Genomic DNA, 19,687 nt, shown 5'->3' with positions numbered 1-19,687 from the left:
CAGTTGAAGTGTACCTACCTATGATAAAAAATTACAGACTTCTACATGCTTTGAAAGTGGGAAAACCTGCAAAATCGGCAGTGTATCAAATACTTGTTCTCCCCACTGTATATATATAGCCGCTCTGGAGTAAACCGTGATGTCATCGTTAATTTGTAATCGTTAAAAATAGTTGTGGGTATTTCCAATGCTATCTCACGACCAATTCGTACGAGTGATACAAGGTGGCTAATTCGTGCGACTTCACTCAGTCAGGGGTAGGTCATTCGTAAAAATTCATACGAATTAGGAAACTCGTAAAATATGTGCGATTTAGCAAAAATCTTATGAATTCGTATGACTGAGGTAGTATGAATTCGTATGAATTAGCCACCTCGTAAAATATGTACAAATTGCTGTGAGATCGGGTTGGTATTTCTTATCCACCTTACACAAGTGGGCGTAAAATATAGGCGTCTATTGTTTTTGGTCTCAAATAGTTTGTTGTTGCTCCATCTTATCAGTATCTTTTTTGACTGAAACTACGGGCCTGGCAGTATTGCAACCTTGTAGACAAACTCAGTAGCACAAAAAAAAAATTCAAGGCTTGTGTGCGAGCTAAGCATATTGAAAAATCGTGCTGTACATGAACTATGCTGATGATGAAATTTACAGCAGGGGCACTTTATGCATAACCTGGCATACCCATAAAACCTGAATATACTCTGGTCTTAACATCCCTGTCTTGTCCTCTCTATAGTAATAAAAATAGGCTGAAAATGAAATTTAAAACACCGTTTTTTTTACTCAGTTCCCCCAAATTACACTAACTAAATAGGAACACTTCTGTGAGTGATCTAATTCGAAATCTGAGCGACTTATTGTTTTTAGCTTTTGCGTTTGAAAGGCAAAGTCTTTTAAAGAATCACAAGCATAACATGAATTAAATTAAGGTAAATTAAAACAACTCTTTGTAACCGTGGTTCAAAACATAGCTCCAGGGGGGTATTTTGCTTATTAGAGCTTGCTAGAGTCTGAAATTACAGTAAAATGGGAATTTTGCGGCAAAGTACCGCCCCTGGCTCAGACATTGCAGTGTTGCAGGAGCAAGAAGGGTGGCAAAGGGAGAGAAATTACAATGAGAGAGTGAGGAGAAAAGAAAAGTGAACAATAAAATGCGGAGACAATGAGAGGCAGGGAGTGTCACGCCACATGGGAGCGCGGCACAGCTGTGACAGTCTACCTTCATGCATATTGATGGCACCCGTCATGGCATACTCTCTGATTGAGCAGTCACACAATGGAGAGCGGCAGGCAACTCCTCATGTTGCCCAATCAATCAATGGCCAGCTCGCACTTCAAGGCTTCTTTTCAACTGTCAATTAGTGGATTCTCCAGGAGATGCTGCTTTCAGCTCCTACCAAAGACCTAAAGCAGGACATTTGCTGGTGTGATGTGTATGCATGTGTTCATAATATCATCCAAATCACATGTCGGAAGGAACCTCTTATCCCCAGAGGTATCACCAGATATCACTTTTGCAGTATCTGGCTATGCTTCAAAATTATTATTTATTTTTTTTAATTATTTTTTTTTTTTACACTCCACTGGAGCTGCCCAACAAATGATCTCTACTCCATTTAATCAGTTCCAAACCAGGAAGGTCATTTAATCGAGTCAAAAAAGTAAAGGTTACAAAACATAAACCAGTGCCTATCTATCTATCTATCTATCTATCTATCTATCTATCTATCTATCTATCTATCTATCTATCTATCTATCTATCTATCTATCTATCTATCTATCTGTCTGTCTGTCGTTATTATTATGCTTTATTTGTGTAACTGTATTTTACTATACTTTTTTTTTACTATACTGTCAGATTTATTTATTTAAAAAATAAATAAATACACTGAAATTTGCTATGCTAATGCTTCTTGTACTGCTTTGTCGGTTTGGATGAATTGCTTATACTTTTATTACTTCTATGTCATTCTGCTATTATTCTAATTTTTTTGGATAAATGGATTAATTTATATGGTATTCCCTGAAACTAGACGAATGCAGCAACAGAAGGATATTTTGGTTGTGTGCGACAAAAGTTGCAAGATTGATGTCTTTCTTGGCTTTTACTCTGATAGAGAAGCAACCCTATAAACTATATTACTGAGAAGTCTTGATATAAAACTGAGGCAATATTTTCCACTAAAGAAGTGCATGAGAAAAGGGTGAAGTTTCATTCTGGCTAGAATACTAACATGTTTTCATCAGTCAAGCTCGCAACATTTGTGCAAATACGACATGCAGAGTCTCTTTATATAGACTGACCTTTAACTCTTGTCTGAAAATGTCAAGATTGAGGTTTATGGAAAGTTCAGGGCCATATACTCATTAATCAAACGCATGGACATATAGTGAGTATATGATGGATAAACACTGACAGAATGCTGGCTTGCACTAATGCACAGTTTCCTCAATGGACATGTTGATGGTGTTTTACCGACACTCATTCCTGTCTCATCACTCACGCTTGCTGAAAAGGAAGGTTTCTTTGACTCTGTCGGGCATATCCCTGATTTGACAATATCTGGGAATCAAAGTGAATGTTCCCACAAACCGTATCACAGCAGTCTCTCCTCTTACCCTTCCAACTCCTGCAAGATTCATGTTACACACATATTATGCTGATGCAGATCAGGTCAGAGTTGTGCTTTTCTCATCTTTACCCAGAATTATCTTTCACTTCCTCACCAGTTTGCAAAGCAGTCCATAAGTGGCACATCGAGGCTTGGGAAGCAAGAAACCCTGTGGTTGCTTTGGCTTTTCGACGTGGCCGCTCTACTGACTGTAAATTATGAAGCGCATTTTTATGCATTAGAAATGCCAGGTATAGGGCATACTCCATTAATATGCATTCGAGCAGTGATAAACAGGAGAGGTTTGAAGAGAGACGGAGCCGTGAGCGGCTCAGGACAACTGTCAACGCCACTTAGTGTGACTGGCAGAGAAAGACAGACTGACAAGTATTCATCCACTCTGCGGAACAGCACTGCTGGGTATTTGCTGCTTTTAAAATGTTTTAGCACAACATATTCCGTGCTCTATATTGCAGCTGGAATGAAGACCACTCTGTGCTATAGTTGACAGACGTCTTGTTTCTAAGTCTAGGTTTTCAGACAAAATTCTGAGGACAACATTTCAGACATAACAAAAAATTTTATTGAAAAAGAACTTAGAAAAGTCACACATTCGATTTCTCCCAGATCATGCCAATGAGAATAAATGGGGAGCAAATGAGGACTTTTATTTAAGTCTTCTACTTTTTTTATTTAGGTTATAGTGAACTGAAACTAAAACCATGAAAAACATGTTTGTTACTTGAAATAAAATAAACTTTAACTGAAATAAACTAAAGTAAATATATAAAGACATAAAAAAAAATATATAAAAAAATATTACTAAAACTATAGTCTTTTTTTTTAAATGACAAAAAGCACAACAACATTTCTAAAACTTGAACTATAATTAAACTGAAAACGTGTCAGATTGTGCTCAGATTTCAGGATGAAATAAAATATTTACCATTAAATGATTCCATTATAGTTGTATGGAGCCCCTTAAGGGACATGGTGATAAAAAGATAAATATGAGATGGGAGGAAAACAAAATTCAATGCATTTGCGTTTCCCAAGAAACTTTGCGTTCGCTCGCAAAGAAAGGACTCAAAAGTTTTCCACTAACGACTATATCAGTGTTGTTATTCTTAAAACTACATATTATAAGTAACTATTTATTTATTTATTTGTTAATTGAAAGAAGGCTGACATCAAATATAAATGTTAGATGAAAAACTCAAACTTAAAGAAATTAAAAATGTTGCCTTGACAGTTATACACATATATATAATGAGTGTATGTATGTGTGTGTGTGTGTGTGTGTGTGTGTGTGTGTGTGTGTGTGTGTGTGTGTGTGTGTGTGTGTGTGTGTACAACAATATGTTTCGATTATATTTCAGGCCTTCGTTAACCTTCTCAGAAGAGTGGCCAGAAAGAATCCTAAAATCCAGCCATGGGGCAGAGAGTCCTGGGAGGAAGACATGTCATCATCTGCCTTGTTTGTGCTGCCATTTCCAAAGCTCAGTTGCTGACATGTCAACAAAGAATGTCGGCCGTGACCTATACGCATCGGGCGAGGGTCACAGCCCAGGTGGCATTTGGCTTTCTTTCTCTCACTGAAAACGAAATTCATCTTCGGGGTCAGATTGTGTGAGAAATGGAAAAGGTGGTGTAATCATTGAGGTCCTCACTCTCTCATGCTTTGACACAGGAAAGAAGCATCATTCGTCAGAATCTGGTGGTGATATTATGACATTTTGTTTAGATGGCACAAAGACCAACTAGGTTTCATTTGAGAGGCTTTTATATTGTCAAACTCAGTGCATCTCTTAAAACTTTCGAATTCTTTGGTGACAAAGACACTTTACTAAGGTTTACTAAATGTCATGACATTAATTAAATGTATTTACTGCTTTATTCTGTTCTATGTATTTGTAAGGACTGTCAAAATTAGCTTTACTGAAGGTCAATCAGTCTAAAATAATACCTAGGAGCAAATAACACCATCATATTATCATTATTTAGATTATTTATTTATTATTTAAGCATTTAGGACAGTTGGATGTCTCTAAGCAACACAGTCGATCATTTTTTTTTTTTTTTTTTTTTTACAATTGTTATGATGGAATGATTGAATGATTCACTTCTTAAGTCAATTACTTTTTTGGTTCCTGAGTGTATCAGCTTTTTGAACAAATTGGTTCAGTGAATTATTCAGTGACTCACTCATAGGGTGTTTCTCAAACGGAAGGCTGCCACGTCATCAAACGTCGCTGAAGGCCGTCTCAATTTGAAGGATGCTTCGGATGTATCCTTCATGGCCTTAGATCACCCACAATCCTTTGCACACATTCCAATTCAAGAAAATAAACTGATGGAAAATGAGTGTACAGGGTTAGTCTGAGTCTAGACAAGACAAGAATAATGTTTTTGGACATGAAAGCATTGATGTTATCTTTTGTTGTGCTGTAAATTAATCACTAACACTAAACTGACAATAATGTAAGCCACGTCTCATTTTAGCATTTAATGCTGAGTCGTCGTCTAGCCTTCAAGCCTCAGAAGGACTGGACTAGGAAGGACGCAGCCTTCCATTTGAGAAGCACCCTCAAAGACAGTCCATTGTTTTGTTCTTAAATGAATCAACATTTTTGAACAAATCAGTTGAGTGGTTGAGTCAAATAACTCACTTATAAAGGAGTTACTGAAAAATCCCCACCACTAAATGCACAGACTGACTGTTTAATACAAACCGGGAAAAAGTCCCAATGCTTTGGCCTATATCAACAATATCCAAATAACAATAATTTGAACAGATTGCTCTTATCTCAGATAAATTTCACATGAAGATGCTTACAAATATTCCAAGCTTCAACTTATCTCTGTTTGACTATGTGGCAGTTTTTGTTATTTTTATTCACTCCTGGTCTTCAATATAATCACTCTACTGGGCTGTCTGTCACACCGTTAACAAGTATCGTGAAGAGATGATAAAATACATTCATGCAGTGTAAGTGTGCTTTATTTTAAGTCTCCTGGAAAAGACTGATGAATTTAAACATTAATCTTTAAAATAAGCAGTATGATTCCAGACTGCTGTAAAGGGAGGCTGCCAGAAATGTAGAAAGAGATAATTAATTGTTATGAGAGTTTCTCCGAACGGAAAGGTCTTCAGAGGCCTATTGCAGAGATTATGCAGCTGTTAACTTTGAGTTAATTCGATAATTTTCTTGGAGATTTATTTTTGTGCAGCTGTTTCTTTTACACAAAATTTACTCGGATGTCGACAGGGCTTGGGGCAAAGCACCCAGATGTTTACACCTCAAATATCTTTACCACAATAGAGGAGATGTAGCATTATACCAGATAGGTTAAGTTTCTCTTAATCAAAATTGCAACTTTTTGATGTACAAAATACAAGATGTAATAGAAAAATTCTTATTTTACAACTGCATGAACCACGACATTACTTAACCTTTATTTTGAAAGACAAAACTGACAACCTGTATTATTGTAATCTCTTCATCAATAGATACATAAGTTATAATTACAACATCAGAAATCATGTATTTTATTGATTACAGATATGATCTCACCTTTATGTTCATAGCTGTCTTCAAAAAGCTGCAGCTGTCACAGCGTGAGATTCCCAGAACAAAGAATAACAACATGCCATTTTCATCTTATCCGGCTATCACAAGATCATAAAGAGCCTAATGGTATTTCTCTTTATCTGACAACGGTCAACAAACTCTTCCTGGGCTGCCGCGCGGCATCCTGTCCTCCGCTGCTAATTAACCTCCGATGAGCCAGAGCTGCACAAGTTAATGAAGTCGAGCTCTGTGTTTTTTGGATTAATTAGAACTCAAATAGGACGGTAAACAATGTGAGTAACAAATGGTGCGACGCATGGACTTTAATGCACAATTAAACGGGGGACTATCTGGGGAGGATTGAAATGCATACAGAAGTTGCTCTCTGAAGGCGATGCCATACATCATCCTTTCAGTGCTAATGGTTTATAGGCAGCCTGGAGTCGCCCCACGGTGCCTATCAAAAATACTGGTAAACAAGCAGACGAGACACACTGCCTAGCTCAAGATGGCCGCCCGAGCTGGGATGTTTAACATGAAATGTCACAAAATACCACGTGTACACAGATACAACACAGTGCAATTTGAGGATCTCCCCCAAAAAAATAAAAAATTAAAAGGGGTCACTGTGATTTTGTTAAGTAAAAACATGTTCCTGTTCCATGTTCCTATTTTGTTGAACATTCTTGGCCAAAAATGTAGTCCTATCCCTACCATTAAACCTAACACTACCCATAAGTTACCCCTAAAATCATAGGGAAATGATAAGTGAATAACATTGATGTAGAAGCACCCTGAATTTAAGGCTAAACTTGACATAAACTGTAAACTTGCCCCTCAAATCTGATTGTTTGATTGGAATGTTGATCCGGAAACACATTGCACTTAGTGAGAACAGGGTCACCAAAGAAAAGGACCTATCAAGGAAAACTGAATGATCTATTCATTGTTATACCTAATGCATTAAAACACCTTACAAACAAACAATTTCAAAGGCAGCAAGGAATCTGCAAATATTATATTGAATTTTAACTTTGGTTTCAATTATTTATGAAAAGATATAATGCATTATAACATACATAATGAATAACTTTATAATGCATTATATATTTAAAATACATTAAAAGGCTTTAAGCCTGTAAGCCTTGACCAATATGTATGAGGGTTGCATTATTGCATTAAATTAAGCAGTGTTTATAGCTACAGTAGTCAACATTTGAAGTGGATCAAAAAAGTGAATCAAAGTTGTCCTAAGACAATAACGGGTATTCATGTACAGTATAACTTTGATGAAAGGTTTTGATCCACTTCAAATGTTGACTACTGTATTTCAAAGTTTATTGATCCAGGTTTTATTTTAATACTCATTCTGTTGCACCAGTTAATTTTAAACACAACAAATGTGATTAAAACCTTCCTTTCATTTTGTCTGCCGTCATGAATTCACCACTATAAGTAAACAGCAACATTGTAGCTATTTATTTTACTTTTTGAGTGACAACCATTTCCATAAGTAACTTTGTGCAGGTAAAGCAATTAAAAAATGTAAATGTTCTACTGTTGTTATATGCTCAATTCTCCTCCAGAGACCAGTCTTTTTCCTGTGTGTAGAATAGGGAAGTGAAAAGGAATCTCACATCTCCATCGAGATCAACAGATCCGCACCCTTGACTTGAAAGTATCATGGGTGCTGCTGGGCGGCCATGATTTCAGCATGCTGTAGTGTTTTAGCATCGCCTTGTTGAATGTGAATGGTGTCCAGTTATTATCCTGGAAATTAAAATGACTTAATTCAGTCTTCACTTGCAGTCCAATTATCAATTATCAAGAGTCAAAAATGGCTGTTATTACTTTGCATTGTGGGATACAATAGCCTGCTCAGATCAGGGCTGTGTTCAGCCCCGACAAAACGTTGCACAACGTTTTTTAAACAGAAACGGTAATGCGTTGAACACACTGTTCTGATGACGCAAGAGTTGCAACTATGGCAGCTGAGAAGGCCATTCTTTGTGTTCTTTGTGAAGAATTTTCGGAGCCTGATGAAGTCGGTATAAATATGTGTTTAATACTACAAAATATGTCTGATGTTACAGTTACTGCACTTGCCGCCCAGAACAAAAGAGAACATCCCAATCGAGTGAAGGGATTGCTGAAACTGAAATGGAAGCACACATCTTACCTAATTCAGACTAAAACACATCTATTTAGCCTCACATACTGACTTTATTTGTAGTTCATACTGTTTTAATACCCTGTATTTTCTTTCTCATTTTTAGGAAAAGCACTTAATTACCATTGTTTATTTCTATACCAAAAGTCATACACTTACAATGAAGCTAAAAATATAAACAACTACATCATTATGTTGATATCCTATATTTTTACAATAAAACTTACGACAAACATGTCTTATAATATCCTCAGTTGTTGCTTATACCGAGCTGCATTGAACTCATTTGTAAATTACTTTCCTTGAACCCATTGTGCGAGTTCACTTTAATATCGCGTGCTTTATATACATGTTGCTGCTGATTGGACTGCAGTTCTGACACACCCACCAAACAAGAGAAAACGTATCTCAAACCCCGTTGCACACCGGTGCACGCCGTTTCCAGGAAACATGACGTTCAACCCGGAAACCGTAGCAAAACGTTGCGCACCGTTTTGAACTTGAACGTGCCCCTGTTGTTGTCACTTTGCTAAACTCCCTCCCCTAGTCTACCATTTATGAGAACTAAGCTACTGTACAGAAACAGTTTATTCATTTACAGTTTATTTATCTGGAACTGAAATCATGTTAACATTTACATATGAATAGTCATAAGCACTGCTGGGATTGATTGATTGATTGATTGATTGATTGATTGATTGATTGATTGATTGATTGATTGATTGATTGATTGATTGATTGATTGATTGATTGATAAAAAAATACTTCTGAAAAAAATACTTTTCAGCAAGGACAAATTAAATTGATCAAAAGTGGCAGTAAAGAATTTATATTATATTAACAAAAGATTTAAATTATAAATAAATGTTGTTCTTTTGAGCTTTCTGTTTATTAAAGAATTAAAGTTTCCTCAAATATATTAAAGGGGAACTGAAACTAACAAAATATAATTCGATAACATGTTGGTTATTAAAATTGTAAACAAATTCATTCAAAAATAATATTAAAAGCAAAACATATGTGAAGCTTTTCCCAATACTGAAATTTACATTTGTTGTTATCAGAGCGCAGCCGTGTTCGATGACCTACTAATGTTATGTCAGGCTACTCTACTGCTACTCTGACTGAACTGGCTGATTTTGACAGTATGGACAGAGAACTGTACAAGTTAACACTAAAAACAGAATTTAAGTAAGAAATTGAATCATCAAATGAAATAATAAAACTGCATATTCTTCACTGTATGAATGAAACGTATACTGATTCTTATATAGACTGCTGTCACTTTAAGAACTACAGTAATGCAGGGATCTAGAATATACTGATACACATACACGATTTCTTACAGATGTTTACAATAACTTAAGACAAAACCAACTGTTTATGTGAAGCTAGTGTTTTTGACACGTTAAATGCAATAAGACGATAAAGAGAATTTAGTTTAGTCCACGTGCTGTGACTGCTGGCTGTCTGTGCATTGCGTTTAGGCGTTTGCGCTAGTCAAATTTAAACTGGCAAGGCGCGCTGCAGCGTCTCTCACACACAGTTTGAAAGCTGCTGAAATCACAGTAACAAGTATCTTGCGGGTGTCGTCGATGGATATTGCTTATATTGGATAGCATCCTCGATGTCTGATTCATTTAGCAAGGTGATCTACGATGAAGGTGAACATCACGATAACAACTAAGGGGTGAGTGGAACTTGTTTACAGGACCCGCCGTGGTCACATTGATGCCACAGTCATTTTGCAAACAGGTTATTCAGTCTTTGATGGCATCGGATGTGTTATATTCGCTTGTTGGACAGATTACAATTTTTGAACATGCTCTTGAGATGCCATTTTGCTGGAGCTGTCAAGGTAACCTATCATGCCAGTGACGTCACGGACCGTTGAAGCTCAAGATGGCTGCCCTAGTAACAAAACAACAAACTAACATCACTGTTTTCCCCCCTTGTAACTACTTTAGTCCTACCTATTGTCCTACCACAAATTCAAATTATAACACATCTGTTATATCACCTTTACTTCCTATTTCGTTTCAGTTCCCTTTTAAGCAGCACCACTGTTTTCAGCATTGATAATATTATTAAATGTTTCTTGAGCATCAAATCAGCATATTAGAATGATTTCTGAAGGATCATGTTGCACTGAAGACTGAAAACTCAGCTGTGTCATCACAGGAATAAATTACATTTTAAAACAGTTTATTTTAAACTGTAATAATATTTCCCAATGTTACTGTTTTTACTGTATTTTTGATCAAATAAATGCCGCATTGGTGAGCAAAAGAGATTTCTTCTAAAGAACGTTTAAAAAAATCGAACACACCCCAAACTTTTGACTGACAGTAAAGTTAAAATTATCATGTTAAATGTCATAAGAAACAACCAATGTTACATTATTACTTTTGCGTCACTTCAACATACAAGTATACCACAAAAAAATGTTTTTTTTTTATGCAACAGAGTTTACTTAAACAGGAATCACAGAATTTTTTTTTTTATATATATAAAAATGGTCTCAATACTTATGTACATCATAAGTGGACTTCAGGGTAAAACCTATCTCCAAAAGTGTAAAATATGGCTATTTTACAGCACATTATTCGTACGCTTAAATGATTTGTGCTGTGTGGCATTAAGTGAACATCTAAAGCTCAGCATGGAGTTTGTTCACAGTGTTCTAGGCGGGTTGCAGGGGTTGTGAGAGTAAGCAAGAGCTTTTTTTTTGCATTCTTTGCTTTCTGTGATCCGTTATGTTGCGTATTTTATGGTTTGATGTAGCATAACATTTGGAGGGGTAGATCGCTGGCTGTCTGATTAGGTTAATTCAGTCTCCGCGGGTTCCGGCTCTTTTGCAGCGCAGAGTTGGATTTGCAGTAATTCCTTCTCACCCCCTCATGACTATATGCCTTGCTGGAGATCGAATAACACATGAAACATTTAGAGAAACAGACAGCACAAACACACTCTCTCTCTTCAAACACAAACAGAAGCTGTTGAATTTCTTATATGGAGCTTGTGTTAAGATTTGGTGCAGTAGCAGAAACAGAGAGAAAAAAATAATTTCTCTACTGATGATGAAGAGTTTTGTGAGAGGAAGGTTTTCTTTGGGGAAACTTATTTACTATAAAACTAGAGTCTGCGTGAACGTAATGAGCATGTGAACGTATTAACATGTTTTCCGGATTTGTGTGTACTCTACATATGCGCATTAAAAAACGTAAAAACTTAGACTTAAATGCAGCCAAACTCACAGTTTTTGAACATTCAAGCATGAAAACCTATTCCAGTAGACCCCAAAAACAAAATAAAGACTAAAAGGGCATAATATGGCCTCCTCACTTTTAAATTCAATAATTTAATTTAAAGTTGGCAAAATGGCAGCCACTCTAATTAGGAGCAATGAGAAAATGAGTTAGGAAAATACATTTCTCACTGGATTAGTTAGCAGTAGGTCATTTGCTTTGAAATCATTAGCGAGGTTGTGAAAAAACTCAAATGTGTTTGATTCAAGTTTGGGATTTAAATTACAAAGTACATCTGTGAAGCACAAATGTACCTGACCTTCTCAGAGAAAACTAGTTCTAAATGAACAGGGCTCAACAAATAAAAAAGAATAATAATAAAAATAAAAAAAATAAGGTAATTCTGTTATGAAGGTTGAACTGGATGTTAGATTGACTGACTTATTAAGTATTGAGCTGTGAAACTGGTTGGAAGATATGACCCCTGTTTTATATCAAGATGAAGGTCTCTTTAGCTTTATTGAGTCAATAAAGGAGACTTTAAACATGTCCTCTAGGGGTTTGCCTGAAATGGTGGTGGTATTTGTCTGTTTCGTTCAACATTTCATGTAGAATGAAGCTAAAACTTCGGTCAACTAAAACTTTCTTTGACCAGCTTTCTTTGCCAGTTTTCATCATATCACGACCGTTGCAGTGTCCGAAGAAATTTTACATGCTCAAAGCTGTGGCTTAAAGGGTTAGTTCACCCTAAAATGAAAATTCTGTCATTAATTACTCACCCTCATGTTGTTCCAAACCCGTAAGACCTTATTTCATCCTCGGAACACAAATTAATATATTTTTTTCTGAAATCCAAGAGCTTTCTGGCCCCCTATAGACCCCTTCAATGTTTGTACACATCGAACGCCTAGGTTGGGTGCGCGCGCAGCATGGGGTCAGAAAAATGTTGCGGCTAATAGACCGGCATATTGTGTCAAGGGTATGCACTGTCTTTGCCATCACAGGAACGGGAACAGAACCATAATAAACTTGTTTTAGCTAATGGCGATTGTCTGCCTGATCCCGAGCTCCTTACAGAATGGGTAGACGTCGTTAGCAAGTGGCCATGATATGCACTGGAAACACAGTTAGATTAGATTAGATTAGATTCAACTTTATTGTCATTACACAAGTACAGGTACAAGGCAACGAAATGCAGTTTAGGTCTAACCAGAAGTGCAATAGCAGCAAGTGCAGGATATACAGTGGTTCCATAAGTGCAGAACATGGATATGTACTGAATAAATATAGAGTTGAATACTATTATAAACAAAAATTTACATATAGATTTGTCCTATGAATATAATATACAGATAACTATTACTGTGAACAGAATTTACAGCTAGATATGTACTGAATATAATATACAGATGGCTATTACTATAAACAGAATTTTTACAGATAGATATGTACTGAATATAATATACAGATGACTGTTACTATAAACAGAATTTTACAGATAGATATGTACTATGAATATATATACAGATGGGTGTTACTATAAACAGAATGTGAGCATAATATACAGATGGCTATTACTATAAACAGAATTTTACAAATAGATATATGTATAAGTTAGGCTAAAATGAGCAGTATAACAATGGATTTAAAGTAGTGCAAATAAAGTTTGGACAGAAGCTATCCGAGTGAAAGTGCAGTGGAAGTAATTGCATATTACAGTTAAAGTACGGTATTGCAAAGTATATGTAAACAGTCGGTACTGTAAATAAACAGTCGGCAGTGCAAATTGAGCATATTCCAGTCAAGGTAGTAGTGCAAGATGCATATGTAAACAGTTGTTTCTGTAATAACAGTCAGCAGTGCAAATGAACATTATAGTATTGCAAATAACAAAATGGAGGCAGGTGTGAGTTACTGCTATCTGCTAAGTCTGTAGCATGATACAGGTCACAATTAATGCCAGATATCAAACTTCACCTAACTATTAAATCAGTCTACAGTTTACAGAAAACATTTGTTTACTTACCATGGCTTAACTCTACCGTTGTCACAATGTTGGCGCTAGCCTGCGGCTAACTCCTAGCAGCTGGCTAATGTTACGTCTGAAGCATGACACAGGTCCATGACATTTACAAAACTATTAACCTGCATAGCTAGATGTTGTAGGCTAGTGTACATAAAACTGTTCATAATTTTTTGTTTTTATAAACGGGCAGACTGGGACAATGCTACGATCAAAGATGCTTGTGTTTGTATTGTGTTATTGACAGTTATTGTGACAACAACGGTAGAGTTAAGCCATGGTAAGTAAACAAATGTTTTCTGTAAACTGTAGACTGGTTTAATAGTTAGGTGAAGTTCGATATCTGGCATTAATTGTGACCTGTGTCATGCTACTTAGCAGATAGCAGTATCTATCTGAACCATAGACTGTAAAAAACACGCAACAAGTAGGCATTTTTTTCTTGACGAGAAATTCTCTGGTTAACACACAATTCAATGGGATGGAATGAACTTTCTGACCCCGACCTGCGCACTGCGAACTGCGAATTTTCCTGTGACGTCAACAGTGAAGGGGTCTATAGTAGTGATGTCCGGTTCGTGAACGAATCGTTCTTTTGAACCGGTTCTTTTTAGTGAACTGGTCGAACCAGTACACTAAATCGGACTGAATCGTTCGAAACAGTTCGCGTCTTGCGTCAGCACTGATCCACAACAAGTTAGTAAAGTTACTCACTTTCGGACATGCCTGAGTCCTGACAGTCACCTCTACTCAAAATAAACCAATATCCCGGAGTAGGCATATATGTTACTCCAGTAAATCCAACAGTTCACTGAACTGAGACGTGCTGAGAGAAGTGATGAGCACGAGCAGTTGATACTGAGCATGCGCGCACTACCGAACGTACAGGTACAGCGGTTCTCGGACCACCAGTACAGAACCGAGAACTGTTTCTTTCGGACACGTTCGATACGGAGAACCGATGAGCTGATGAGCTGAGCATGCGTGCAATTTTTTCAGAGGGACGAAATGCATGCAAATCTGAAGTATTTTACTGAACATCAATAAGTCTAACAAAATAAAACATGTTAGAAACATTTTTATCACATAGGCTACTGCCTTTTCACTGTATTATTTTAAAGATTGGAAACACAATGAATGGATTGTAAAACTAAACATTTATTATTATACTAAAACATTATTTTCTGGAACAGATCATTTAATTTCTAAGTAAGTTGATATACATTTTTGACGTAAACTCTTGCCAAGGTTTTAAAGGGTGCAAAGTAAATGTTTATAATGTGTTAATCAAAACATAACGTATTAAACATAGATATGCATCAAGTTTTTTGTTTTGTCGACTGAATAAGGCTATAGCCTAGTAAGGTTTCAGTAGTTCTCAGCTCACACACAGGCGGTTCTCGAGTCAAGAACTGGTTGTTGCAGCAGTTCTCGCATCACCAGTGCAGAACCGAGAACTGTTTATTTCGGACACGTTCGATACGGAGAACCGACGAGCTGCGTGATAACAACACCGTCTCTGAACCGAACTTTCTTTTGGCCAACTGATGCTGTGTTACTGTCTATGCGCTGTGCTGATACATGAGCACGGGTGAACCAAGGACTTGAATGAGGGGCCGAATTAGGCGAAATGTAAGTTTATTTAATTACAAATAAAATAAAAATGATGAAGTTTATTCACTTTAAGACATGTAAAACATCCGCGTTTGCACATCGCCTTAGGCCTACTACAGGGTTAATTTTCAAAACATAAATGTAAGAAACCTATCCAAGATGATTATGACGATGAGCACTATTATTTAACTGAAGTTATGATTACAAATGCCTTTATTTGAATGTATATTTATCCGCCGGGATGATAGAATTGACGTCATTACGTGATGACGTAAAAGAACTGGTGAACCGTTTTTTTGAACCGGTTCATTGAAACGAACTGTCCGAAAGAACCGGTTCGCGGAAAAGAACCGGACTTCCCATCACTAGTCTATAGACAGTAACGGCATAACTACTTTCAAGGCCCAAGGTAGTGAAGACATCATTAAAATAATGACTACAGTGGTTCAACCTTAATGTTATGGAGCAGCGAAAACACCTTTGTGCGCAAATAAATAAATAAATAAATAACGACTTTATTCAACAATTTCTTCTATTCTCGTCGCTTCATTAACATTAAGGTTGAACCACTGTAGTAACATGAACAATTTTAACGATGTCTTTACTATCTTTCTGGACCTTGAAAGTGGTTATGATGTTGCTGTCATAGAAATAGGGCTGGGACAATAAATTGATGCATCGCGATTCGTGGATTGATTCTGAGATTTTTGGTATGCATCGCGATTCTCTCTCCAATCGATTCTGAGCTTAGTTTTGACAGCAGATGGCCCTGCAGGCTAGTTTTTAACCACACGCTCAAATGCTCACGAAGAAGAGCGCCGAAGACCGCTTGTGCATTCGGCTGAGTGCGAGATGAGTGACTCAGAATGCTTTTATGACAGGAAATTAATGTAAACACAGCCCACCTCGAATATCCTTCTAATTTGTTCTTCGAACTTTATCAAAGATTCTTTAATGGAAGATTCAAGCAGTGTGTGTAAGGAATTGGAAGCAAGCAGAGTACGTCTGTTTCTAAAGCATGCAGCATCATCTGCTGTTCAAAACTAAGCTCAGAATCAATTTGAAAGAGAATCGCGATGCATACTGAAAATCTCAAAATCAATCCAGAATCGTTTGAAGAATCGCGATGCATCGATTTATTGTCCCAGCCCTAATCAGAAAGCTCTCGGATTTAATCAAAAATATCTTCTTTTGTGTTTCGATGATAAACAAAAGTTTTAAGGGTTTGGAACGACATGAGGGTGAGTAATTAAACACAGAATTTCCATTTTTGGGTGAACTAACCCTTTTAGCCATATCACAATTTTAAGGGTTATAAATAAACGGTTTTATGTCAATTAATCGTGCAGCACTACTTTATTTATTGATTTTGACATCTTCAGAGGGTTTTGGAGAGAGGATTTGTGGTTGAAGGGATGGAGACGGTCCCAATTCCTTGATTTGAAATCAGCAAGTTTTATTATCACTTACAACACCTTTTAAAGTTGAATTATCAAAATGCTCCAATGAAATCACTATTTCTTCGGCAAAGAGGGTCATGTAAAAAAAAGAAAAAAAAAAAGATTACTGATTATAAAAGCGTAGCTGCATTAGGCTAAACATTTACGTTTACACTGGACCATCTGGAGAGGTGAAATGAAGGTTTAAAAGAAGATGATGTTTTCAGTCTGCCTGCAGATCTACAGCACACAATAAAAAAGTTACTATCATCTTTTCTTGAAGATTCTTGACTGATCTTAATTCTACCCATTGTATTTTTAAGCACATGATAACAAACTGAAAAATCACCAAAACTAAGCAAATCATTAAGTATAGTTTCGCATTCACTTCCCGGATTTCTTTTCAACTTTAAAACCTGTTCATTATCAGTATAGAATACACTTGAAAGGACTCTGTGGAGACATTGATTTCTGCCCGTGGCACTGTAGTGTGTAAACTTTCTTACAGGCCCAGGAAAACAACCACATCTTTTTTGTGTGTTCTTTAACCTAGTAAAATATTTATTCCTAGGTCTGCTAGTCTTCTCCTTGAAACAAATGCCTGTTTACAACCTTCTAAAAGTAGTACCTCCTAAAAAGGGTGTCTGGAGGGCGGCTTAAAGTCCATCAATCTCCAGGCAGATGATGAAAAGTCTAGTTGATGTTCATTACACTTTTGTGTGGGGTGCTTGGCTTTCTCATGACATCGTAGATTCACAGCTCAAGATGGGCGAGCAGAAGTAATAACTGACAAAATGTCAAACTTCACCCGATACAACAGATGACTCGAGGCTGTCAGCCCGCACAGAGAAGCGATCGATTGTTTAGAGGTTGAAGCCAAATCTTGGTCCTGGTCCACTCCGGCCTCGTTTGGCACCGTGCCTCACATTGATCAGATCCATCTTGAAAATGAGTGTCTGAAGAGTAACGCGGTAATAAACACTTTAGGTATTGAATGTGAAACACGAAAGGGAGGATGGATGAAGAGTGTTATTGGCTCCTGTGAAGATGTAGAAGTTCTTGTGAGGGAATGCTGTAGATCAGACCGTCTCTTTTACTTTAAACAATGGTGTGGTATGAGAACGTTTTTTTTTGGTTCCACTTTGGGTTTATCTATCCATTTATCTATCAATCATCTGTCTGTCCGTGTCTCTTTCTGACTAGCATGTCTTTCTTTCTTTCTTTCTTTCTTTCTTTGGCTACACTTCGGGTTTATCTATTTATCTATCTCTATCTGTATCTCTATCTGTCTGTCTGCCTGACTAGTTGTATGTCTTTCTTTATATCTATCTATCTATCTATCTATCTATCTATCTATCTATCTTTCTATTTTTCTTTATTTCTTTCTTTCTTTGGCTACACTTCGGGTTTATCTATTTAGCCTATCTATCTCTATCTGTATCTCTATTTGTCTGTCTGCCTGACTAGTTGTATGTCTATCTATCTATCTATCTATCTATCTATCTATCTATCTATCTATCTATCTATCTATCTATCTATCTATCTATCTATCTATCTATCTATCTATCTATCTGTCTGTCTGTCTTTCTTTCTTTCTTTCTTTCTTTCTTTCTTTCTTTCTTTCTTTCTTTCTTTCTTTCTTTCTTTCTTTCTTTCTTTCTTTGGCTACACTTCGGGTTCATCTATTTATCTATCTCTATCTGTATCTCTATCTGTCTGTCTGCCTGACTAGTTGTATGTCTTTCTTTATATCTATCTATCTATCTATCTATCTATCTATCTATCTATCTATCTATCTATCTATCTATCTATCTATCTATCTATCTATCTATCTGTCTGTCTGTCTGTCTGTCTGTCTGTCTGTCTGACTTGAGGTATGTCTTTTTTATCTCTATCTACCTATCTATCTCTCTCTTACTGACTTGATGTATGTCTTTCTTTGTTTCTTTGTTTACACTTTGGATTTATCTCTCTCAATCTGTCTGTCTGTCTGTCTGTCTGTCTGTCTACCTATCTATCTATAATAATACTATATTGTTATTCAGATATTACAGTTTTTCTCCATTGGTTTGGCTCATTTCTTGAAACAGAAATTACATTCTCAAAAATCTAAGATCATTTGGCAAAACCGAGTTAGAGTTCAGCATAACACTATAGCTCGCTTGCAAAAGCTCATATCTCTCCCAAAACTGTTCACTCATGCTTCAAAACTAAATTTGTTTCCCATATAAAGAGTCAGTGCCACGAAAATGGCAAAGATCCCTCTCAATTGCTTTGGCTCATTTCTTGAAACAGACCGGACGTTCTCAACACTCTTGGTGCTTTTGCCAAAATAACGTGGATGGTTCGGCACAGCACCATGGTTCACCTGCAAAAGCTCATACCTCTCCCAAAACAGTTAACTCATGTGTCAAAACTAAATTTCCTTCTCATTTAAACAGTCAGTGCCCCCAAAATGCTTCGTCCCTTTGGCATTGTGTAAGCACTGCAAGTCAAAATGTTTAGATGTTTTGTCACTATGGCAGAGGACCATTGAAATATCCCTCATGTACACCTTTCAGTCTTAGCCCAGTCCTTCATTGGCAATGGTTACTGTACTGTTTTTTGTCTAGCTAACAGAATACAATTGTGTATAAAACTGAAAAAAAAAGGAAATAGGATTTTAGGGTAAGAGTAGCCTCCAAGGTTTGACATCACACATTGCACTCATACTGCCAAGGAAATTGTAACCATTATCATTCACACACATAAGGTAGTAGGAACACCATGACCATCCTTGGATGAGTAGTGAACCAGGCCCTGATGAGTAGGCCACGGTGGAAATTCACATTGTCCCATACAATGACATAGTGGTAGGTGAGGCCCTACGAGGCCTCTCTCATTTTCAGGGATCAAATCAAAATGAAGGCGGTCCAAGAAGATGAGGAGCTTCTGTGTATTGTATGGGCCAAGACTGGGGATGTGATTGGCCACACCATTCTCAGATATGGCAGCACACATAGTTAT

Source organism: Leuciscus leuciscus, assembly GCF_965113295.1.
Source record: "Leuciscus leuciscus genome assembly, chromosome: 14".
Lineage (NCBI taxonomy): Eukaryota > Metazoa > Chordata > Actinopteri > Cypriniformes > Leuciscidae > Leuciscus > Leuciscus leuciscus.
The sequence above is the reverse complement of the archived record's forward strand: the minus strand, read 5'-3'. Positions refer to the sequence as shown.